Source organism: Ursus arctos, unplaced genomic scaffold, assembly GCF_023065955.2.
Source record: "Ursus arctos isolate Adak ecotype North America unplaced genomic scaffold, UrsArc2.0 scaffold_30, whole genome shotgun sequence".
Classification (NCBI taxonomy): Eukaryota; Metazoa; Chordata; class Mammalia; order Carnivora; family Ursidae; genus Ursus; species Ursus arctos.
This window is the reverse complement of record NW_026622986.1, coordinates 5,437,758-5,462,911: the sequence shown is the minus strand read 5'-3', so window position 1 is coordinate 5,462,911 and position 25,154 is coordinate 5,437,758.

Sequence of the window (25,154 nt, the reverse complement as noted above, 5' to 3'; positions counted from 1 at the left end):
TGCTGCTCCCCCTGCTCCCATGCTCACTCTCTCTCTCTTTCTTTCTCTCTCTCAAATAAATAAATAAATCTTTAAAAAAAAGAGTTGAATGATATATAGTAAGTCGTCAAGAAATGGTAACTGATCCGTGTGCCATCATAGCTGAGCTCACCAGCCCCCTGGCTATTACTCTTCAGCCATCAAGCTGTCTCTCAGTGGTCAGCCTCCACAGGTGAAATATTCTCCTTGATCCGTCTGGTACTGGATTCTGTCTCTATCCTACCTGATAGTGTTGCCAATCCCCAGGGGAATGTGCTCAATCCCACCCAAAGCATGATGACCTTGCTCATGGTAGGCCTTCAGTACATGTTCATGGAATCAGTGAATGAGTGAGCACATGAATTAAATATGGTGCTTATACCTACTGTTTTCTAAATATGAATGAACTATCTACTGTAAGCAAAAACCTGTTCCAACTGCTGTGGGGAGTGCACAAATCTGATAAGCATGGTGGCTTCTCCCAAGGTGTTCACCGTCCTTTGTCCCTCAGTGTCATTGTCAGGAAGGACAGGATGAGTCAGTTGACATATCATCTCTTCACTCTCCACACTCCCACCAACATCCTAGAACTCACAGGAAGAGAACCACCACAAAGGGCGTTCCTCTCTGCTTCTAAGTTCTTGGGATTAACCTAACTCTTACGCTCTGGTGACCTCTGTGGTAGACATGAGTCAGTGAGAGCAATCTGTGCTCCCTCTCCTACAGAGGGACTGCCTCACTGCACGCGCTCATGGAGGCCCGCCCCACCCAGGGGCCAATCAGCAGGGAAGAAGGAGGTAACAAGGATGTGAGTGCCACCATGAGTTCCCCTGCAAGGAAGGAATTTCCAGGCTCTGGCACAAAATCCAGGAGCAGCTGCTCCTGCCCTGGGAACAGTGCAGGCCCCTGGTAGTGATAAAACTGAGAAAATGTCAGAAGGGGAAAACTTCCCTGCTTTTGGACTTACAAATACGCCACTCATTCCATGAACTGAGACAGGTTCCCCTTCCATCACCTCAGAACCTCACCCCTCAGCACAGCCCTAGCATTTAGAACAAAGAAAAATGTTTATTTGGCTTTGCTCCAATGATTATCTCAACCTTGCCTTGAGGATCTGTATGCATAGATAAAAACCATCTCTGTCCCTTTGTTCTCCATTCTTGTCAAGTTCTAAAAAATATGTCCATCATTTTAGAAAGAAGTGGGAACAAAAATAAGTTAGGAAGGGCTGAAGTAACAAGGGAAAAGAAAGTGATTTGATGAGAGAAGAGTAAAGATTGGGATAAATGGAAGAAATGGAAGAATTAATCCTGAAAGAACCAGCTGATGCTTTTATATAATCAGGAAACCACAGGCCAAGGGATCCTGTTGGTCTTATGGTTGCAAGAATCCATCTACCTGTAGACCTACAGACAACTGAACTGAGTCTGAATCCATCATGGAAAAGTCAGAGATGCTATCAAAATATTTCACAATGATTTTCCTCCTCCGTGGCTACAAGCACAAGCAGTGTTCATGGAGAGGCTCTAACCCTAACAGACCTGTAGTTGCTAGTTCAGACTTTCCCTGTGGATGCTCTCTCCCCTCTTCCTGCTCACACAGCCTCCAGCCACTGGGTTGGCTCCAGGCAGTGCCATGTTTCACAGACCATGTCCAGTGACGTGGCCCTCCAATCTGGTCTAGAGGGCAAGTATGTCTGGTGGACAGATAGGAGATTAGTGGTACCTAAGGAATTAAGGCTTCCCTTGGGCTCTGTCCACCTTGGGCCCAGATCTGCATTTCAGTATATTCTTTCAGCCAACTGAGTGATAAAACAGAAGGGACAGCCATGCATTCTGGCACTTCACTTTATTGATTGCAATAATTGATTAATTGCTGTTGCATAGTAGCCTTTTTCTCTGCATCAGTTAAATAGACTCTTTGAGGATAAGGACCATGTCCTAGGGGAGGAGTTAAGATGGCAGAGGAGTAGGGGACCCCTTTTTCAGCCGGTCCCCTGAGTCGAGCTGGATAGGTACCAGATCATCCTGAACATCCATGGAATCAGCCTGAGACGCATGAAGATACATCTGGATCTCTACAAATGAACATCTCCAGCGCTGAGTTATGAGGTATGAAGCGGGGAGCTGTGAAACCGAGCACAGATATCGGAAGATAAACGGAAGGGGGAGGGAGCCACCGCGTTTGAGCACCAGGAAGCGGTAGCCACCTGCACGGGGGAGCAGGTGGACGCAGGGACTGGCACCCGCGAGAGAGCAGACTGAGACCGTGAGCTGGGGAACGCGTGCCACCAGACTGAAACGGAGCTCCGGTGCGCTCACTGGAACCAGACTGAGACCAGGAGCTCCGGAAGCACGCGGGGGCGGCTGGCGGCGTTAGGAACACAAAGGACAGAGAAGCGCGGGCCCTGGAAGTGAGGGCTGGGACGCCGGGTGTGGGGTGCACATCCCGGGACGCTGCAGGGTTGAGCAGCATCAACAGTAACAGAGTTAAAGTGGCCAGATCATCAGTGGAGAACAGTCCGTGATCCCTCTGTTCTGAGACAGAGGCTGAGATTCCGCCACTGCTGCTCTGACTCTCAGAAGAGGCACAGCAAACCGCCAGGGAAAGCTGCCAGAGAACAAAAGCCTGGAAATACCGGCTCACAGTGTCCCCTCACCAACCCACCTCCCAGGGGACACGGAGATTCTACCCAAACAGGGTTGCCTGAGTATCGGCACGGGAGGCCCCTCCCCCAGAAGGCAGGCTGAAAAATCAAGAAGCCCACATCCCTAAGATCCCTATAAAACAAGTACACAATGCCTGCGTCCCGGTCAATAATTTGGGCTCTGGACAACCCTGCAACCTCTCCTCATCAGAATGATGAGAAGGAGAAATCCCCCCCAGCAAAGAAAAGACAATGAGTCTGTGGCCTCTGCCACAGAACTAAATGGATATGGATATAACCAAATTATCAGAAATGGAATTCAGAGTAACAATGGTCAAGATGACGTGTAGACTTGAAAAAAGTATTAACGAAAATGTTAATGAGAATATAGAATCTCTAAGGGCGGAAATGAGAGCAAATCTGGCAGAAATTAAAAATTCTATGAGCCAAATGCAGTCAAAACTAGAGGCTCTAATGGCCAGGGTGAATGAGGCAGAAGAACATATCAGCGAATTGGAGGATGGGTTAGTAGAAGAGAAAGCTAAAATAGAATTTGGGCTAAAAAAAATCCATTTTCAAGAATGTAGGTTATGGGAGATTACTGACTCAATGAAACATTCCAATGCCAGAATCATCGGCGTCCCCAAGGGGGTGGAGAAAAACAGAGGTCTAGAAGAGATATTTGAACAAATTGTAGCTGAAAACTTCCCTAATCTAGCAAAGGAAACAAACATCCGTGTCCAAGAGGCAGAGAGGACCCCTCCCAAGCTCAACCACGACAAACCTACGCCACGTCACCTCATAGTGCAATTCACAAATATTAGATCCAAGGATACAGTATTGAAAGCGGCCAGGGCAAAGAAATTTCTCACGTACCAAGGCAAAGGTATCAGAATTACGTCAGACCTGTCTACACAGACCTGGAATGAGAGAAAAGGTTGGGGGGGGGGGCATTTTTAAAGCTCTTTCAGAGAAAAACATGCAGCCAAGGATCCTTTATCCAGCAAGGCTGTCATTCAGAATTGATGGAGAAATAAAGACCTTCCAGAATGGCCAGTCATTGACCAATTTCGTAACCATGAAACCAGCCCTACAAGAGATATTAAGGGGGGTTCTATAAAAGTAAAAAGGCCCCAAGAGGGATACAGAACAGAAAGTCACAATCTATAGAAACAAAGACTTTACTGGCAACATGGCATCATTAAAATCATCTCTCTCAATAATCAGTCTCAACGTAAATGGCCTAAATGCTCCCATAAATGACACAGGGTTGCAGATTGGATAAAAAGCATGACCCATCCATTTAATGTCTACAAGAGACTCATTTTGAACCTAAGGATACGTTCAGACTGAAAGTAAAGGGCTGGAATACCATCTTTCATGACAATGGACCTCAAAAGAAAGCTGGGGTAGCAATTCTCATATCAGACAGATTGGATTTTAAACTAAAGACTATAGTTAGAGACAGAAGGGCACTATATTATTCTTAAAGGATGTATCCAACAAGTGGATATGACAATTATAAATATCTATGCCCCCAACAGGGGAGCAGCAAGAAACACAAGCCAACTCTTAACCAGAATAAAGAGACGTATAGATAAAAATACGTTAATAGTAGGGGATCTCAACACTCCACTATCAGCAATAGACAGAGCACTGGAGCAGAAAACCAACATAGAAACAAGAGCTCTGAATGCCATACTTGACTAGTTGGACCTCATAGATATATATAGAACACTACACCCCAGAACCAAAGATACTCATTCTATTCTAATGCCCATGGAACATTCTCAAGAATAGACCATGTTCTGGGTCACAAAACAGGTCTCAACCGATACCAAAAGACTGAAATTATTCCCTGCATATTCTCAGACCACAACGCTTTGAAATTGGAACTCAACCACAAGGAAAAATTTGGAAGAAACTCAAACACTTGGAGACTAAGAACCATCCTGCTCAGGAATGATTTGATAAACGAGGAAATCAAAAATCAATTTAAACAATTTATGGAGACTAACAAGAATGAAAACACAATGGTCCAAAACCTATGGGATACTGCAAAGGCAGTCCTAAGGGGAAAATACATAGCCATCCAAGCCTCACTCAAAAGAATAGAAAAATCTAAAATGTAGTTTTTATATTCTCACCTCAAGAAGCTGGAATAGCAACAGAGGGACCGGCCTAATCCACACACGAGGAAGCAGTTGACCAAGATTAGAGCAGAAATCAATGAATTAGAAACCAGGAGTACAGTAGAGCAGATCAACAGAACTAGAAGCTGGTTCTTTGAAAGAGTTAATAAAATTGACAGACCACTGGCAAGACTTATCCAAAAGAATAGAGAAAGGACCCAAATTAATAAAATTATTAATGAAAAAGGAGAGGTCATAACCAACACCAATGAAATTGGAAAGATTATTAGAAACTTTTATCAACAGCTTTATGCCAATAAATTAAGCAATCTGGAAGAGATGGAGGCCTTCCTGGAAATCTATAAACTACCAAGACTGAAACAGGAAGAAATCGATTTTTTAAACAGACCAATTAAATATGAAGAGATTGAAGCAATGATTTAAAACCTTTCAAAAAACAAAACTCTAGGCCTGGACGGTTTTCCTGGGGAATTCTACTGAACATTCAAAGAAGAAATAATACCTATTCTCCTAAAGCTATTTCAAAAAAATAGAAACAGAGGAAAGCTACCAAACTCATTCTATGAGGCCAATATTACCTTGATCCCCGAACCAGGCAAAGACCCCACCAAAAAGGAGAATTTCAGACCAATTTCCCTAATGAATATGGACGCCAAAATCCTCAACAAGATCCTGACTAATAGAATCCAACAGTACATTAAAAGGATTATCCATCATGACCAAGTGGGATTCATCCCTGGGATGCAAGGGTGGTTCCACATTCGCAAATCAATTGGTGTCTTAGATTTTATCCAGAAGGAATAAGCCAAAAATCATATGATTCTCTCAATAGATGCAGAAAAAGCATTTGACAAAATACAGCATCCTTTCCTGATTAAAACCCTTCAGAGTATAGGGATAAAGTGTACATTCCTCAATCTCATAAAAACCATCTATGAAAAGCCTACAGCAAATATCATTCTCAATGGGGAAAAGCTGGAAGCCTTTCCCTTAAGATCAGGAACACGACAAGGATGCCCACTCTCACCACTATTATTCAACATAGTACTAGAAGTCCTTGCAACAACAATCAGACAACAAAAAGGGATAAAACGTATCCAAATCGGCAAAGAAGAAGTCAAACTGTCTCTCTTCGCAGATGACATGATACTCTATATGGAAAACCCAAAAGAATCCACTCCCAAACTATTAGAAGTTACAGAGCAATTCAGTAATGTGGCGGGATACAAAATCAATGCTCAGAAATCAGTTGCATTTCTATACACGAATAATGAGACTGAAGAAAGAGAAATTAGGGAATCCATCCCATTTACAATAGCACCAAAAACCATACGTTACCTTGGAATTAACTTAACCAGAGACGTAAAGGACTTATATTCCAGAAACTATAAATCACTCTTGAAAGACATTGAGGAAGACATAAAAAGATGGAAAGATATTCCAGGCTCATGGATCGGAAGAATTAACATAGTTAAAATGTCCATGCTACCCAGAACAATCTACACTTTCAATGCTATCCCGATCAAAATACCAAGGACATTTTTCAAAGAACTGGAGCAAATAGTCCTTAAATTTGTATGGAACCAGAAAAGGCCCCGAATCACCAAGGAACTGTTGAAAAGGAAAAACAAAGCTGGGGGCATCACAATGCTGGATTTCGAGCTGTACTACAAAGCTGTGATCACAAAGACAGCATGGTACTGGCACAAAAACAGACACATAGACCGATGGAACAGAATAGAGAACCCAGAAATGGACCCTCGGCTCTTTGGGCAACTAATCTTTGACAAAGCAGGAAAAAACATCCAGTGGAAAAATGACAGTCTCTTCAATAAATGGTGCTGGGAAAATTGGACAGCTACATGCAAAAGAACAAAACTTGACCACTCTCTCACACCATACACAAAGATAAACTCCAAATGGATGAAAGACCTCCATGTGAGACAGGAATCCATCAAAATCCTAGAGGAGAACATAGGCAGCAACCTCTACGACATCAGCCACAGCAACCTTTTTCATGACACATCTCCAAAGGCAAGAGAAACAAAAGAAAAAATGAACTTGTGGGACTTCATCAAGATCAAAAGCTTCTGCACAGCCAAGGAAACAGTCAAAAAAACTAAGAGGCAGCCCACGGAATGGGAGAAGATATTTGCAAATGATACTACAGATAAAAGACTGGTATCCAAGATCTACAAAGAACTTCTCAAACTCAATACATGAGAAACAAATAAACAAATCATAAAATGGGCAGAAGATATGAACACTTTTCCAATGAAGACATACAAATGGCTAACAGACACATGAAAAAATGTTCAAAATCATTAGCCATCAGGGAAATTCAAATCAAAACCACACTAAGATACCACCTTACGCCAGTTAGAATGGCAACAATTGACAAGGCAAGAAACAACAATTGCTGGAGAGGTTGTGGAGAAAGGGGATCCCTCCTACATTGTTGGTGGGAATGCAAGTTGGTACAGCCACTCTGGAAAACAGTGTGGAGGTCCCTTAAAAAGTTAAAAATTGAGCTACCCTATGACCCAGCCATTGCACTACTGGGTATTTACCCCAAAGATACAGACGTAGTGAAAAGAAGGGCCATATGCACCCCAATGTTCATAGCAGCATTGTCCACAATAGCTAAGTCATGGAAGGAACCGAGATGCCCTTCGACAGATGACTGGATTAAGAAGTTGTGGTCCAGGGGCACCTGGGTGGCACAGCAGTTAAAGGTCTGCCTTCGGCTCAGGGCATGATCCTGGCGTTATGGGATCGAGCCCCGCATCAGGCTCCTCCGCTATGAGCCTGCTTCTTCCTCTTCCACTCCCCCTGCTTGTGTTCCCTCTCTCGCTGGCTGTCTCTATCTCTGTCGAATAAATAAATAAAATCTTTTTTAAAAAAAAAGAAGTTGTGGTCCATATATACAATGGAATATTGCTCAGCTATCAGAACGAGTTCTCGACACTTGCTGCAACATGGACGGCACTGGAGGAGATAATGCTAAGTGAAATAAGTCAAGCAGAGAAAGACAATTATATGATTTCTCTCATCTATGGAACATAAGAACTAGGAAGATCGGTAGGGGAAGAAAGGGATAAAGAAAGGGGGGTAATCAGAAAGGGGAATGAAACATGAGAGACTATGGACTATGAGAAACAAACTGAGGGCCTCAGAGGGGAGGGGGGTGGGGGAATGGGATAGACTGGTGATGGATAGTAAGGAGGGCACGTATCGCATGGTGCACTGGGTGTTAAGCGCAACTAACGAATCATCAAACTTTACATCAGAAACCAGGGATGTACTGTATGGTGACTAACATAATATAATAATAATAAAAAAAAAGGACCATGTCCTAGTCATGTTGACTCTCTGTACAAAGGATGGTGAGCAGGGTAGCAGCTGTGTGTTGGAATAGGCGTTTGAAGGTGGACACATGAACTTAGATTTTCTTTTCAGGCCTAGTTTCCCATCCTAACTGTCCTCTATGTGTGGAAATATGACTTCCATCTGTGCAAAGGAGCATGAAAGTTTGCCATAATTTTCCCTGCTGCAGAGCTTCTCTCTGGCCAAAAATGACTCAATCCGGTCTTAAGCAAAAGACCTGGAACGTCTGTCACTTCTAGGGGCCTCATGCCAAGCACAGGATGTAAAAGCTCACTTCTTATTCTTGCTGCCCACTCCTTATTCTATACAACATAAATCTCCTTTCCACTCTCAGATGACCTTCCTTTCAGAAGCACAAAGGCACTAGCTCACTTTGGGCTCAGCTTTGCCAATAGTCACAGATTTCTGCACCATGGTGTCTCCTCTCTTTCCCTGGAGAGCATCCCAAACTTCCTCTCCCCTTGGAGTATATTGGGCATTGGGAACAGGATAGGGGTAACAAAAGGAAGGATTCAAAGTCTCTAAGCCCCCCACATTCCCTTCTTGGGCACAGAGAAAATAGAACCGAGGGTAATCGTGAGCAGCACCTAGCACACAAATGGTTAGTGAAGAATTTGGCCCAAAAACACAAACTGTGAGGGATTTTCAAGCATCACTGAAAGACTGTTAGGGAAGTACCTTCCTTACAGGATACCTCCAGGAATCTTGTTAATTAGATTACTCTTGAACCATGAGAAAGACTACAGTAAGTATCTTTTATGGGACAGATATCTATATAAGTCAGTAATCATCAAAGAATAAGAATTATTGTCCTATTATTTCAATTAAACTCAGCAAACAGCAAGGGGGGACCACTACATACAAACCCCTGTGCCAGGTGTAACACCGGAATGAGAAGGACACAGTGTTTGACCTCACAGAGCACAACTCTTTTAGAAAGATGTGTTGAGACCCAATTACTATAATGCCCACTGCCATCATTCTCCATGGACGTGGGGGTGGTGGATGGAGGCAGGGAAAAGTTATTTAAAAAGTGATGTTTCCCTGGGCTCGAGTGAGGGCTAAGATCTTCCCAACCCTCAGATGTATGCATGGTATGGCTAGGGGTATTGGGGTGGAGGTTGGTGGGGGCTGAGTAGCGTAAGTGAGAGGAAGAAAGAACAAGTGCTCCTGGCAGAGGAACACCACGAGCAAAGGCATGGAGGGTGGAGACACATGGACTGTTGGGGAGCAGTGGCTACTCTAACATGCCCTCAGTGGAGGGTGTGTGGACAGTGGGGAGAGGCTAAAAGAACACAAGAGATGCAGTGGGTTGGACAGTAAAAGGCACTGCACTCTGCACTTGGAAGACATCCTAGAGGCCCCTAAATGATTTTACATTGGAAATGACCTAATTACATCTGTGTTACAGAAAAGCTAATCCTAGCAGAGGGGTTGATTTCCCCTATTAATGAACTACAAGAGATTATCTACTCTCACCTCCAATACCAAAGTATGGGCACACACATGGCATCGTGATAAGGACAATTAAGGTGCCATCAGTGTGCCTATGTAAGGGGGTGTGTTTTACACTGCCTTAGCTCGGGGATGCCCCCCGCCAAGTATGGGTTTAAGGAGTGACCTTGTCCCTTTTATTGTTCAGCTGAATGTCCAGAGCCCCACATCTTTCTCTTCAACATGTTCAGGGACATCTTAGGGAAGCACTCTGCATGGGGTTAATCAACCTGGAAGGCACTGGTGAGGGCACAAGTTAGCCCACTATCAGCCAAACAGCTGTGGAGGGCAACTGGCTGGGGTTTGTCCCAGAGGATGCTGGGCCATGTGTGCGCTGCTTTCACTGCTACCTGCCTTCTCTCTCCTGCTCCTCGTGGGCCCTCCAGCCCTTCATCCATCCATCCCCGCTCTGGGCCTGGACATCTGTCCTGGTGCAGGAGGCTGAGGGAGAGGGAGGTTGAGGGGGGGGAACTTGCTCTTACTCATGAGGTTCTCGCACTATCTTGTCTCGGCCACTTCCTGGCTTTGTCCATTAAAAGAAAAAGTCAGGAAAGAGCCATCTTTTTCTCTGCTTTCTACTTTTTTTTAAAAAAAAGACTTTCTTTATTTTTGCACACGTGTGCACGAAGGAGAGAGAGCTCAGGGGTGAAGGGCAGAGGGAGAGGGAGAAGCAGACTCCCCACTGAGTAGACCCCCTGGGATCCCAGGACCCTGGGATCATGACCTGAGCAGAAGGCAGATGCTTAACTGGCTGAGCCACCCAGCCACCCTCTGTTTTCTACTTTTATTTTAACCCTTCAAGAGACAATGGTCACAGAATAGTCCAACAACCTGGATGGGGGACAAGACAAAGTAGAAACAGGAAAGACTGGAGAAAAATTGTTTCATTGTTTCAGATCTCAAAAATATTATCCTACAGCAAAGGGACTCTTTTAATGTTCTTAGTTTTTATTAATATATTTATTATATGCATGAAATGCAAAATTCTTGAAATGCATCAAATACCATCCTATAGGCTTATAAATTTACCCAAGTTACTGGAACATAGGTATTTATAGACCAGTAGATGCTAGTAAATCCACGTGAATCGTAATTAATACAGTTATATTTTCACACAGACAAAACTTCAGAGTGCTTACTATAATCATTCAACCGGCTGGCTCGTTCCTCCTCAGCATCATCACTACTCTGAGTAATTGTGCATAGAAAAGATCTTAGCAAGTCATTAAAAAAGAAAGATCTCAAGATACAGAGATAATTCACTTCATCCCTCATCTGTAAATCCTAATCCAGTCTAAGTATATTCACATCTCTTTTAAATAGTCTCCGTAGGCCCCTTAAGCTTTCTAATCTCTTCTTTCAAAAAATTGCTCAGTTCTGAAAAATGTTTCTCCTGGCATAATACCTGGTCCCATGATTCCTACCCTGGACTCCTACCAACTCTGAAGGCCCCACCACTGGAAACCACATCCCTGAGGAGCCAAATCTGTTGGTAAAGTCTCTGGGATGCCATAATACTGTTCTCGCACCATATTTCACCCCCTGAAAAAGTGCCAGAAGGTTTTATTTCTGTTCTGCTAAATGACATGGTCCAAAATGTTTGAACAGGATCACCCTAAGTGTGGTCCACCGAGGAACCCACACCCCCACAGTGACACAAATGCATTCACAGCGTGACAGAGGTGGGTATTTTTCGTCTTTAGATAGATCATTTTTAGATAGACTTTGGATCCTTTCCAGGTTCAGAAGAAACTTTTCCAGGAGTAAATGGGAGCCAGTGAAGTAATCCATTGAAGATTCTTGCCCTGGCTTTATTTTTCTAGAACTAATACATATATTTTTGAAAACTTATCCTTCTGCCTGGTTGTCCAACCCAGGCTTTTTTTCTGGTGATCAGGAGAAAATAGTCTGAGAAAGACGCCCTTGCCTTGGTCTCTTTCCATTAACTGAAATTAAAGAATGCTATATCTCTTGCTATTTTTTAGTATGCTTGATTTTCATCTTACGGTGGTCTTTCCAAAATGATATGTAAATGGAGTAGTTATTCACATGGTATGGTGACAGGTAAGAAAGCCCGTAATCACTTCAAAACATTATTTATGCACAAGTGAGTAAGTGCCTGTGTGTGTATGTGTGTGTGTGTGTGTGTGTGTGTGTGTGTGAACAATTTTTTGCTTAAAAGCCCATCATTAATGAATCACTCACTTGGAATTAAAAAATGTATATTCTCAACTGTGAAAGAAAAATTTTTAAAGTATACCTCTAATAAGCCTAAGTGATTAAGTCATTCTGTCTTCAAGTATCAGAATCCCTTGGAATGTTCTTTAAAATTATAGCTTTTGGAAAACAAACAAACAAGCAAACAAAAAAAACCCCTACAGCTTTGGGGCCCTACCCAGGCCTATAAAAGCAGAGGCTCTGGTGGAAGAGGCCAAGGATCTGTGCTTTTAACAAAAACTCTAAGTATTTTTAAGAACCCTATAGTCTGAGAATCACTAGATTAAATATTAAGAATAGTTATTCCATGGCTAAAACTAACAACTTAGGAAACAACTAGATATTGGCGAGGATGCAGAGAAGGGGGAACCGTCTTACACTGCCAGTGGGAATGCAGGTTGGTGCAGCCACTCTGGAGAACTGTATGGAGGCTCCTCAGAAAGTTAAAAACAGAGCTACCCTATGACCCAGCAATTGCACTACTAGGGATTTATCCAAAGGATACAAACAATGTGATTCAAAAGGGCACATGCACCCCAATGTTCATAGCAGCAATGTCCGCAATAGCCAAAATATGGAAATAACCCAGATGTCCATAGACAAATGAATGGATAAAGAAAATGTGGTGTATATACACAATGAACTATTACTCAGTCATCAAAAACAAGGAATCTTCCCATTTGCAACAACATGGATGGAACTAGAGGGTGTTATGCTAAGCAAAGTAAGTCAGTCAGAGAAAGATCTCACTCATATGTGGAATTTAAGAAACAAAACAGATGAACATAGGGGAAGGGAAGGAAAAATAAAATGAAATCAGAGAGGGAGACAAACTATAAGAGACTCTTAAATCTAGGAAACAAACTGAGGGTTGCTGGAGGGGATGTGGGGGGAAATGGGGTAACTGGGTGATGGGCGTTAAGGAGGACACGACGTAATGAGCACTGGGTGTTACATGCAACTGATGAATCACTAAATTCTACCCCTGAAACTAATAATACACTATATGTTAATTAACTGATTTTAAATTTGAAAAAAAAAGAGTAGTTATTCTTACCCTAGCCTATCTAATCTCTCCACAAAACAAAAACAAACAAACAAACAAAAAACAACCAACCTTGGGGTCTCCCAAGACATAGTCTTCTTTTTTTTTTTAAAAAAGATTTATTTATTTATTTATTCGACAGAGATAGAGACAGCCAGCGAGAGAGGGAACACAAGCAGGGGGAGTGGGAGAGAAAGAAGCAGGCTCACAGCAGAAGAGCCTGATGTGGGGCTCAATCCCATAACGCCGGGATCGCGCCCTGAGCCGAAGGCAGACGCTTAACCACTGTGCCACCCAGGCGCCCCAAGACATAGTCTTCATGTGGACTTGCATTCAAAAAAATAGTCTGATACCAGAATCCACAAAAATATTTTAAACAGATATCATGATAATGGCAAGGTGTGAGTCTCACAGAATAATTTACACTAGAAACATTCCCAACTACCTTCTTTAGGCATCTCCATTTCCTCCAATTTTTCTACTCTCAAAAAATATATATATATCCACTAAAAATCTTTCTCTTTTATGCATTGAAAAACTAAAGCTACAAAAGAAACCTCTGGATAGTTGAAGAAATACAAATATGAGCTCTACGTAGTTCATATTAGTTGTTATAGAATTGTTAGTTTAGTTAGGTGTGGAAATAGTCTGGTTGTGTAAGTGATGTCTGTAGTCTCAGATGTATTTAGGGCTGAGGTACCATGGCATCGGCACTTACATTCAAATGGTTCAGAAAAGAAAAATATAAATATCTGTATTTGTGTGTATATACACATATATACATATATACACACACGCGTATACATACGTGTGCGTGTGTGCACACGTGTGTGAGTGAAAGCACATATAGCTAAATGATAATGATTGGGCTAATCTAGGGTAATTATATTATCTTCTAACTATTTTGTAGATGTAATTTTTTTTTAAATAAAAAGTTGGGGATAAACGAATCTCCTATTTGTTTTGCTGCTTTGTCCCACCTCCAACATCCCATCACGTGCTGCCCACCTTCCACCAGGATGTGACAACCACTTCCCTGGCCACACTGAATTACAAGCCCCATACCTTCCAGGCTTCCCCTGCAAGCTATGGAAGCAACCCGAAGGTATTTGTCTTCTCTCGCTCTAATGTTCTTCCCAAGAAATTCCAGTGTAGGGGCGCCTGGGTGACTCAGTCGTTAAGCGTCTGCCTTCGGCTCAGGGCGTGATCCTGGTGTTCTGGGATCGAACCCCACATCAGGCTCCTCCACTGGGAGCCTGTTTCTTCCTCTCCCACTCCCCCTGCTTGTGTTCCCTCTCTAGCTGGCTGTCTCTCTCTCTGTCAAATAAATAAATAAAATCTTTAAAAAAAAATTCCAATGTATAAAATTCTCCACCTACCAAAGCACGGGTCTGCTTATCACTTAGTCTCCAACTACTAGCTAACTGAAAAACTCCAGAGTATATAAAGGTCCTAAGGGCCTGGAGAAATAAAATCCTGCACATAGTCCAGGATCCTATTGGGCCTGATTGCATTTTTAGGTGCATGTGCAGAGGGCACATTGGTATCTCTGGTCTGGATGGGCCATGAGAATTCTCAAGAACAAATATCTTCCATTTACTACCAAACCTACTCGTCACTGAAATCCCTTCTCCTCCAACCACCATTCTCTAGTACTTTCTCAGTCCTCAATTAGCTCAGGAAATCCTTAGCATGATATGACTAAGTACAACCACCCTTGAATGATGAGAGGGGTGCTTTCACGGTGTGCTAGGCAGCGGCTTGTCACTCACATCTGTCAACTGCAGCCCTGGAGAGATCTCAGGGACAAGAGGCCCAGAGCCCTCAGAATCAAGAGAAAAGCGAGATGCTGCATCCAGCGGCCATTGTGGGGTATTATATTAAACAGGCAGCTCGAGTTTTGTGGAGTTTGTTGGAGTGAAGCCAGGCCTCGTTAGCAATACCGTGATAAATGTCACTGTGGTTAAATGCACTCTGATTATGTGTGTGATCCCAGAAAGCAACACCTCAAAGGAGAACCTCATAGGAGGAGTTGGGCTAGGGGCAGGGGGGCTAGGAGCCCCCACGAGAGGCCAGGGAGCAAGAATTAAGATGAAACACAAAACCTGAAGGAGACACTTCCCCTAGGACAGCAGACGCTGCCCTGGACCACCCCACTGGGGGCATTTTGTGACTCTAGTGAGGAAGAGTTTAGAAATAAATACCTGAAACCAGCTGTGGTGGTGTGAAAAATTGGCCCCCCCAAGATATCCCAGAATCTGTGATTATTACTTTTCACAGGTGAAGAGACTTTGAAGATGTTAAACATCAAGGATTTGAGATGGGAGGATTATCCTGGATTATCTTGGTGGGCCCGAAATGTGATCACAAGGGTCCTTCTAAGAGAAAGGCAAGAAGATCAAAAGAGAGAGAAGGCCCCCGTGACGATGGTAGCAGAGGTCGGAGTGTTGCAGCCCGAAGCCCAGGCCAAGGAATGCCGGCAGCCTCTAGAAGAAGCTGGAAGTGACAAGGAACAGAATCCCCCCCCCCCCGCCCCCGCCGGAGCCTCCAGAAGGAAGCAACCCCGCTCATAACTTGATCTTCGATTTCTGACCTCCAAAACTGTAAGAGACTAAATTTGTGCTGTCACTAAATTTGTGGTTAATCTGTTACAGTGGCCTCAGGAAGCTAATATATCAATCATACAGATGCTTATTGTATGTGGGAATGCTTAAGGCCGCTAAACAGCAAACCGCAACTCTCACTTCACAGCGTAGGCTCAGTATTTCTCATTAGCTCCCACTTTCTGGATCTTCATAAAATTTGGCATTAAGAAATTCTATCAAGGATTGGTAGAGATTACAGAGAGATAGCTGGAGGGTGTCGGCCCTACGCACTGTGGCAGTCAGGGCGCACAGACCCCACCAGCAGCAGCAGCAGCGGGAGGCAAGGGATCTATCAGAGCTCTCTCCTGTAGGGGTCCCCCTCCTGACAGCTGAGCCCACTTCCTTTTCCGGCTCCCATCTGACCACACTGATCAGGACGTCATGGGATCCTGGAACTGGGTGGGGGCGGGGAGGGGACCTTAGGGTCGTGTAACAACAGGGCCCCAAACAGACCAGTGAGAGACAGTCCATGTACTAGAAATGGAACAGCCACACGTACAGTTGAATACTAGCTCCACAGAGACCAGCTATAAATTCTGCGCTTCTCTTTTATCTGAAAATCAGAAATTACAATACTTCGTACTGACTAGCTTTCTTGTGCGGATGAAGTCAGGTTATGGAAGTCAAGGCGCTAGCATGGTAGCTGTTCAGAGTGTTGTTATTCATAACAGGAAATGACTTGCCCGTGCTCACACAGAGCGTGACGCCAGGAGAAGGACTGGCCCCCGTGTCCCTAGACAATGGCACTCTGGCTCACTGAACACGACACCATTTCAGCAGTCTCGGGTTGCCTTGGACTCCCTTGGAGAAACTGTGCACACTGCCTTCCGTCAGTTTTGCTGGCCACCAAAGGCCGCTGCCAGGACAGTTCACTGAGGCAGCGTTCGCACAGCACCAGCTGTGTGACACAGCAGGACAATCCAGGCTGGGCCAAGGGACAGAGGCACTTGGATGAGCCAAACAATGCTCCTTCCTTAAGGAAATTCTATTTTAGAGTGTCCAGACAAGCACAGAAATGACATTTATGTTGTAGAGGGAGCAGAGAGCCAGAAGAGGGACAGAGCGAGGTACCATGATCGGTTCCAGGGCAGATGAAAGGCTTCAGGAGGGCTGTGATTTACGTGGGCCCTGGAACTGGCAGGACTGTGACAGATGGTAGAGGGACCAGGAAGGGGTGGGAACATCTGGGGCCCGCTTAGACAATGGCAAGCAGTCTGCCATGGGTGGCATTTAGGGACAGTAGACATGCTTATACCCACTGCACTCCAAATGCAAACGCCATTCCTCAGTCAGGAGAGTTCTGCTTTATTCTTTATGGTCAATGCGGGGCACAGAGAAGAGCAGAGTGCTTAAACAAACGCCCAGCTCCTTCGCTTTCTCTAGGTATAGCCAACAGGTAAATTCGGGGCTGATTTTCACTCTCCGGGGAGGAACAACTTTGTCTGCTTCTCTTTAACAAGTGTAGAGCCAGCAGGTGCCCACTAGCAGGAGGAAGATCCTCAAGAGATGTGTGTCTGGAAGAAGGCATCACCAGGAACTCTTGAAGTGATCTTAGAGCCCAATCAATATGGAATATGCCCTGAGGCACAATCAGGGATCCATGCGGGAGAGGCCACCCTCCCCCTCAACCGAAAAGAAGCATCCACCAGACAGGGCAGGACTATTCTGGGTGGAAACTACTTCCTTCTGAGCTGGGAAGAAGCTGTGCTGAGTTAGTTAGGAAAAGCCGAGAGTGTTGATGACATCGCACTGGTTGGTCAGAAGGGTTCTGCCATTCCCACAGGTGTTCAGTTTGGTGCACAGATTTCGGTGCGCCGCTATTTACGTGCAGACCTGCATCAGTGTCATCACTTTCATGTGTTAGATGCCTAGCAGGGACCCTGGCTTTAAGCAGGCATGTTCAGCATGGAGGGTGTCAGCCATCCAGGTGCTGGGATGCTTTCTGATGAGGACACTGATGAGCCAGTGCTTGTTAAACATCTTAAAAGTCTTTCCTCGAACAGGTTCCATGTAGATGATATTAAATTCATAAGTAAAATCCTTGTCATTTGTCTCATTTATATTCAATCCAGATAAAGGTCCCTTTTCTCCACAGCTTCCTGTCACATATTATTTTTTAATCAGATAATTTAACATCTAACTACACTGGTGTGGAAGAAAGCAGATGAATACAAGGGAGACTGGGCTAATTTCAGTTGGTCTTCTGAAGTTCAAAACAGGGTGTTGGATGGAGCATCTGGTCACCTTCCTCGCAGTCTCAAATTCACCCAGATCAATAACTATACTTTCTCACTAGCCCTTCTTATCTTCAATCTGTCTCCCCAACTGCACCACTTAGTGTGATCACAGAGTGAAGGATGGCTTCCTGGGCCCTTCAAGGCAGGTTCTTGTGGGACTTCTACCTTGAACGTTGCTGTCACAAGGAACTGCAGGGGAAAGAGTGACCATGGCCTGGGGCTGCTGACCTAGGGGGCCCTGTCTCCCCATTTTGCCAGGGAGACACAAGGACAAACAGCTGCTCTGGGCATGTCTGTGTATATGTAAATATCGACATACTCGCTCTGAACTCTGAGAGCAGTCTGGCCATCTGCCACCAATTCAGTGTATGTCTCAACTCTACAGTCAGGGTCACAGATGGAGATGAGGTAAGCAGCGGGCATCTCTACCCCTGTCTCAAGCATGCAGACAAGCCCAGAGCTGAATTTCTGAGCCTTTGAGGTTTTCCCATCACACTATTACAATAAACAGAGAGCACAATTCAAATGAAATGTTGTCTTACTGTTCCATTGTTCTGAGCAGGGCAGGGAAGTGCCAAGTGTTATTAACAAGACAAGGTTGAAAATGCCCAGACAATAGGACATCCAGATACCCTTTCCCTGTCTCATCCAAAGCTGTTCTCTAAACACAACTACTAACTCTCCCTCTCAGATCCAAATCAACAGCCCATTGAAAAAAGTCCCTACTTCAGATCTCAGAGACAAAAGTGAAGAGCCAAGTACAGTCCCAAATAAATCCTGTTATGCCTCCTCTTGCTCTCCCTCCCTCCCCCACCTCAAAGCTTCACCGTTTTAGCTGTTCTCCTTCACTGGATTCTCAGCACTGCTGCCTTGTTTCCATAGAATCACAGAAGTCAAAGCTAGAGAAGACTTGACATGATTTTTCTCTTTACACAATCCTCCAAGGGCAAGATTTTACCAAACTCTTACTCTAAGATCCACAACAGACTTTCCTTTGGGAGTTGGGCCTGAGCACAGAGTCACACACGATTATCAAGTCCTGTCATACACGTTGGAGAAAGGCATCAAGCTTGGCAGGTCTAAAATGACTGTGGTAATGTTTTCCCCTTCCAAAGGAGCTTTCATGCCTCTATTCGGCTCTCATTCTCTGCTCAGGATTAGAAATCTCAAGTTCATGTACAGTTCTGAGCACTCTCATGATATACTCTATCTTTTACTAATATGCACACATACTCCAAGCCAAGAATCGCTCAGAGAGATGGATGGGGCAGAAGACAGGGAAGCAGAAAAACTCCAGGAAACTTTGGCCTGTCTGCTCCACAATGTGACCTCGGAAGGGGACTCTATGTGCAGTTCCCAGGTGCATGCAAGCAAGTAGAAAGCCAACTGTTTGGAAGACGGTGATACTTCAGAACACCTGCCTTGGAGGGTTGGCCTCCTGTGACCCAGTTATAAGCCCTACTTTCCTTTCCCCAGACCAAAGAATACCTGCCTCTTGTTGCCTTGGCTGGCTTTACAGTATTAAAAAAGATCCAGGTTGCATTTTAACACCGTTAATATCTTGACAATAAAAAAATTGCTGAATGATAGAAATGTAGTGTATTGAAAGCTGGCAGTGCAAGAAATATTTAAAAAACCCCAATCATGATGGTAGATGACCATCAACTGCCTGGTGGAGTCTTGTGTTTATTCTTAAGCAATAGAGGGAATATTAAATTGATTTTTCGTATGTCTTCCCATTACACTATTTTTCCATCACAGTTGGGAATGATAAGGCTCTGGGAGGTGCATCAAGTAGGTAGGCAATAGCAATAAGAAAATATCCCCAGACCTTCTGTCTATCAGTCTAGCAATGTGGCTATGTCACATGGCCAAGCACAAATCTTTCCTTCTGCACCAGCTCTCTAGGGCAGCTTGGCCCACTGACCCTGTCCGCCAACAGGGTTTACACACGAAGAAGGAGCACTTTATCATGAGCTGTCCATTTTCGAAACTAGGAGTTTGCTCTCCACGCCTATCCAAAAATCGGCCCTGTTAAGAATCATGATCAGACCATATTGATCACTTCTCTAAGCATCTCTTCAAGTGATTCTCTAGACACACTTGACTGAGCTGGATTTAATTTAAGCACTTGGCTATCTACAGATTCTATCAACTTAGCTTGGTGAAAATTATGACATTAAGGACCCAGCTTCCCTAAGGAGCTTTGAGTGCTGATGTTCCTGATGTCTTGAATTTCCTCAGCTCAAGGAAGGATTTGGGTAAGTCTGCCCCTCCTTTTAGAGGTGAACCTGCATTGCTGTCACCTTACTCAGCCATGCTGTCTTGCCACCCAGATTTCTCTTCTTGACAAGCAGTAGCCTGAGACCACGTACCCAACACCAACGCATTCTATTCAACTCTGAGAAGCAACTTCCCTGTCTACAGAGGGAAAGGAATGAAGCAATTTGAAGGAGCCATATCCCCTTCCTACTGTTTTTTTTTTTTAAATCATCTTTGACACCTCTGGAGAAGGTCATTGTAGCTAACATCTGCTGGCCCGTTTCTTTGATTTGTTGACAGCGGGGCAAAGTGGGAATTACGGGTGTGCAGAGGAGATAGGTTTTCAACCCCTTTATTTTCTTGAAACTATTTCCTCTCATAGTGTGAATAGAATTTTAAAAATGATATCTGAAGCACAGCAGGAAAATAATGCAAATCTAGTGCTGGGAAATTCTTCCCTCCAGGCATCATTCAAAAGCCAAGCTCATTGGAGAGAAGTTCCAGGGGTTCAGGACAGTTGAGAAGGCTCTTGCTTTGCCTTTTCCGATTGCAACAAGAAAAGAGAAAAGAGTGTGTGGGGAATGAGCACAGAGACCCTGAGCTCAGAGCGTGGAGCAGTGAGTCAGCTCTGGAGCCACCCACCGAAAACAAGCATTCAGCCTTGTTGAGATGAGATTCTGGAGGCGTGTGTAGGTGGATCTTGTGTTTCAGATGCTTTCAGAGTATTTTGTCATATCATTTGTTCCATTAAGATTTGCATCAAAGAAAAAAAAAATCCAGGAAGCTAACGTCAACAACTAAGAGGATTTTGTAAATACCCTTCCTCCCACTTCAAGCGGCCTACATCAACACTTACCATACATCAGGAATGCTTTTGAAAGGAATTATGCAAAAACAACAGTCAAAAGTTCCTATTATTTCAGGAAGCTTTTACCAAACAACTACTTTGATTTCACACTTCCAAACACAAGTAGCCATGACTGTACTTTTAAGTGGAAATCCTGTTCTGACGTGGAACAAGAGGCTGGTACACAGGGAAGCACAAATGGGACCTGGGCAAGTGATTTCTGTAGGAGGCCATCCTCACGCTAATATATAATGTGGGGCAAGCCTGGATGATTATACAACCCACCTGAAAAGTATGTAAAGCTTTTAAGTAGCAATAGGGTCTGAAAGTTCCCTCAAGAATGGGATGGTTGTAGTAAGACACAGAAAACAATAGAGGTGAAAATGAGAGTGAATGAAATGGTAGTCTTTTGGGTAGCACTTAGACTTTTGTTCTTGCTTTGTTTTTCTCATCAAAAACTGTAGTGTTATAATCCTCCCCCACTGCATCAGCAGGAGGCATTGAAGGTTGTGAAAGTTTTATTTGTTTGTTGGATTTGGGAAGTGTAAGCAAAGACCAGAGAACAGCAACAAGCAGTAACAATGGAACTGATGAACGATGAAGCTGGGGAAGGAAATTTTTGCCACTGATGGTCAATGCAGAGAAAGAAGCCGAGGGTGTTCATCCACTGCTACCAAAGCAAGAACATCCTAGTGTTTCTCTGGGGCTCCTGTCTCATCCTAGGGATGGGGTTGAAGCCAGCTAACAGTTGGGGTTTATTCAAACTAACTGAGACAATCTTTCAAACTAAAGAAATATTTGTATTCCAAATCACAAAAATCTGGTACGGTTCTTCCTAGTCCTTCCTTTTCCTGAACTATCCAGTCCTAGAACTAATAGATGAGGCAGAGCAAAAGATGAAAAGAAGGAAACACAGTGGCCCAGCGTGGGGTGAGGAAGCCAAAAAGGACAAGGGGCATATTTGCATATAAGAGTCACCTGCAAGGGATGTTGGAGTTCAAACGGGGCAAAGTGGTCATCCATATGGGGTTGGGGGAGGGGGAGGCAACCTTGGTCCAGCTTAGGGGATTAGAGCTCTAGTGGGGTAAGGGGTATCCATGTGGGGATGGCATCAGTGGAGACTGGATACATACAAAGAGATTGATCAAATAAGCAAATGTGCTAAGGACAATAGGATTCAGGTTTTTGACTGTCTGAGAAGGCAATTACAAACAAGGAAAGAGAGGAAACTAGAATGAACCCCACAGTATTGGTTTGAAATTGGAGGTGTTGATATTATTCCTTGGGATTTTCTAAACATATGGATAGATAAATACATGTAAAGACATAGATGTAGTTATAGAGGTAAAAGTGTCTGTACATAATATATGTATTTTTATATGTGTGTGTGGTGTGTGTGCATATATACATTTCCTACAGACATATGTACTCTATCTCTGTCCACTGGGAAAGCAATATTCCAGGAGCAATGAGTACATCGAGAACCCAGATGTTGGCTTCTAAATACCCTTCTCCACTAAAAGGAACCAGAGCTTCTTGGAGAAACAAATGATTCCACGGCCAGGCAAGGAAAAGTAATAATAAGTCAGGAACACCTAATTGTGCCAAAAAAGAAGGAAGTATTCAAATGATGATTGGGAACACATCAAAGTGTAATAGAAATTAGTCTGAAAGGACATCTCCCAGCCAAATCCAGGATAATTAGAGAATCGAAGTAAATAATGTCAGTAAAGGATCATATCCCAATAAATAGCAAAGGAAAACATGAGTTCATATTGATACAAATGGGCATAAACTGGAAGTTGATAGAATACCAAGGTATTTACATAGTTTCAAATTGCTCCCTTCACAATACTTATTAATTGTAAAGAGTAAAGGAGCAAGTTTGGTGTGGAGAAGATTGGCAGACACCATAATCAATTATCTAAGTGAATCGTATCATTAAGGGGACAAATGGATGTTGTGTACCTCCTGGTAGGACTCATTGAGAAGAACACAGCATCACCTCTGATATTTCTGTCGAAAATGCGTGACCAAAATCTAATTATGAGGACACATCAGACAAACCCAGATTGAGGGGCATTCTACATTATGCTAGGCCATCATCTTCAAAAATGTCAAGATCCTGAATGTCAAGCAAAGACTGAGAAACTATTTGAGACCGAGAGATTAATGTGGCATGACAACTAAATGCAGCACATAATTTTGGGTTGGATTCTCTTGCTACACAGGGCATTATTGGGACAATTGATGAAACTGGACTGAGGTCAGAGGATTAGATTGTAGAAATGTGTTATTGTTAATATGCTAATTTTAATTATTATATTGTGATTATATAGAAGAATGTCCTTCTTCTTAGGAAACACACACTAAAATTTTAGAAATGATAGAGTATTAAGTTGGCAACTCAATCTCAAATAGTTCCAGGGGGAAAAAAAATCTGCATTTGCAAATTTCCCTGTTTGAGATTCTTTAAAAAAAAATGTTTTTAAAGAATCTTGTAGGAAAAATAAGTTCTACAAAGATTTTTGCCTCAATTAATACAGCGCTGGGGATTTCTGAATAGTAATTCTAAGCCAACAAGCATAACAGAATTATCTAAGGAATTTTTCAAAACATACACAAATATACACAAGCACACACACCCACAGAATCATTCAAATTTAGCCGCTGATCCTAGCTGAGTGAGACATTGATACTGAACCAAAGAACTGGCCTGTGGTGTGTGTTCCTATTATTTTAACACAAATAAAGGGTTCAAAAGAGCTTTTGGGTCAGTGGAGAAAAGCAATGACTATATATTCTTATTGATATGGTACCCAGATTAGCACATAAGAATGATAACTTCTTCTGTAATCCACATGGTTAATTCTCAAAGTTTAGGTAAGCAAATAGCAGGTGTTTAATAAATGACAACAATAACCTTTACTGTATGCCAGAGGCTGTTGTTCCAACTCTGCACAATGCAGCAAGGCATATATTAAGGGAAATATAATTACTCCCTACGTGAGAATAACCTGTCCACTTGAGGCTCAATGAAGCTGAGGCTCTTGCTCAATATCACACAGCTAGGAATGTCTTTAGTACATTCTCTTCTTGACCCTGGTTGGCAGCCAGATTGCCCTCCCTCTCAGATACCCTTTATCAGTTGGACAAGCCTCACTCCTTTGGTAGGAAAGACCTAGAGAAAAAACATAGAGGGATTCTCAGTGTCCCAAGGGTCAAATTGGAATCCTTTCTCCCATCAGAGCACCTCTGAATTGAGTAAAGTCACTTCAGTGTCAAGACACATTGTTGCTGCCCAACCTGGGAAAGGGACTGAAGGTATAGTTCTTCCCTTCCCTGTTAATGGAATCACAGCACAGCACTGGGTGGGAACCTGAGATCTGTCTGCTTCCCAGCCTGTGTGCAATAGGAAGAGACACACTTGTCCCCACTGCCCGTTGTGGATTCATTCTACCTTCCCTCTAACTCCCACCATCAGCTGCAGTCACTGCTCGGCTTCAGAGTAAACGTGACTGGACAGACTTTGAGGACCTTACTCTCATAGGGCTTCTTTACCCAAGCAATTCTAAAGCCGTAACACATCAGGTCTTTCTACAGCTCCTGAGCAGCGCTGACTAGCTAGGTTAAATCGTTTGCAGTTCTATGAGATAGACTTACATTACCTGTCAGCAAATTTCCAAAGAAAATCGCAATAGCTGTTATTCACAAGAAGTCTGTAAACTGGATTTCAGCCCATATGCTCAACCTGATTTGATAAACAAGCAATTTCCCTTAAGAAAGCAGTTCTTGGATCTGCTTTCCCCCATCAAGTAACACGGGGAAGAAGTATCGGGACTTTGTAGGCAATGTGAAATGGGAGGAAGTGAAAAAGTTTAAGTGATGCAAAATGGATTCAGTTTCAGCAGTTACCTCCCGGGGGGGGGGGGCTGAATAGTCCAATTTATATATTCGACAAATATGAATCCAGAATCTGCTACATATCAGGCACTGGTCTTACTTCTGTGTATCTAGAGATGAACATGACAAAGCAAATCTCGATCTTATGGGGAATCAATTGTTCAGTCATTCACTCAACAAATGGTTATTTGCTCCTACAATATTCCAAGCTCTGGGCTAAGGCAGCTTGCTTACTTCTGGCTCCCCAGTTATTTAGCCTTATAGGCTGTGTTGGCCACCAGTGATCACCTCTTCCTGTG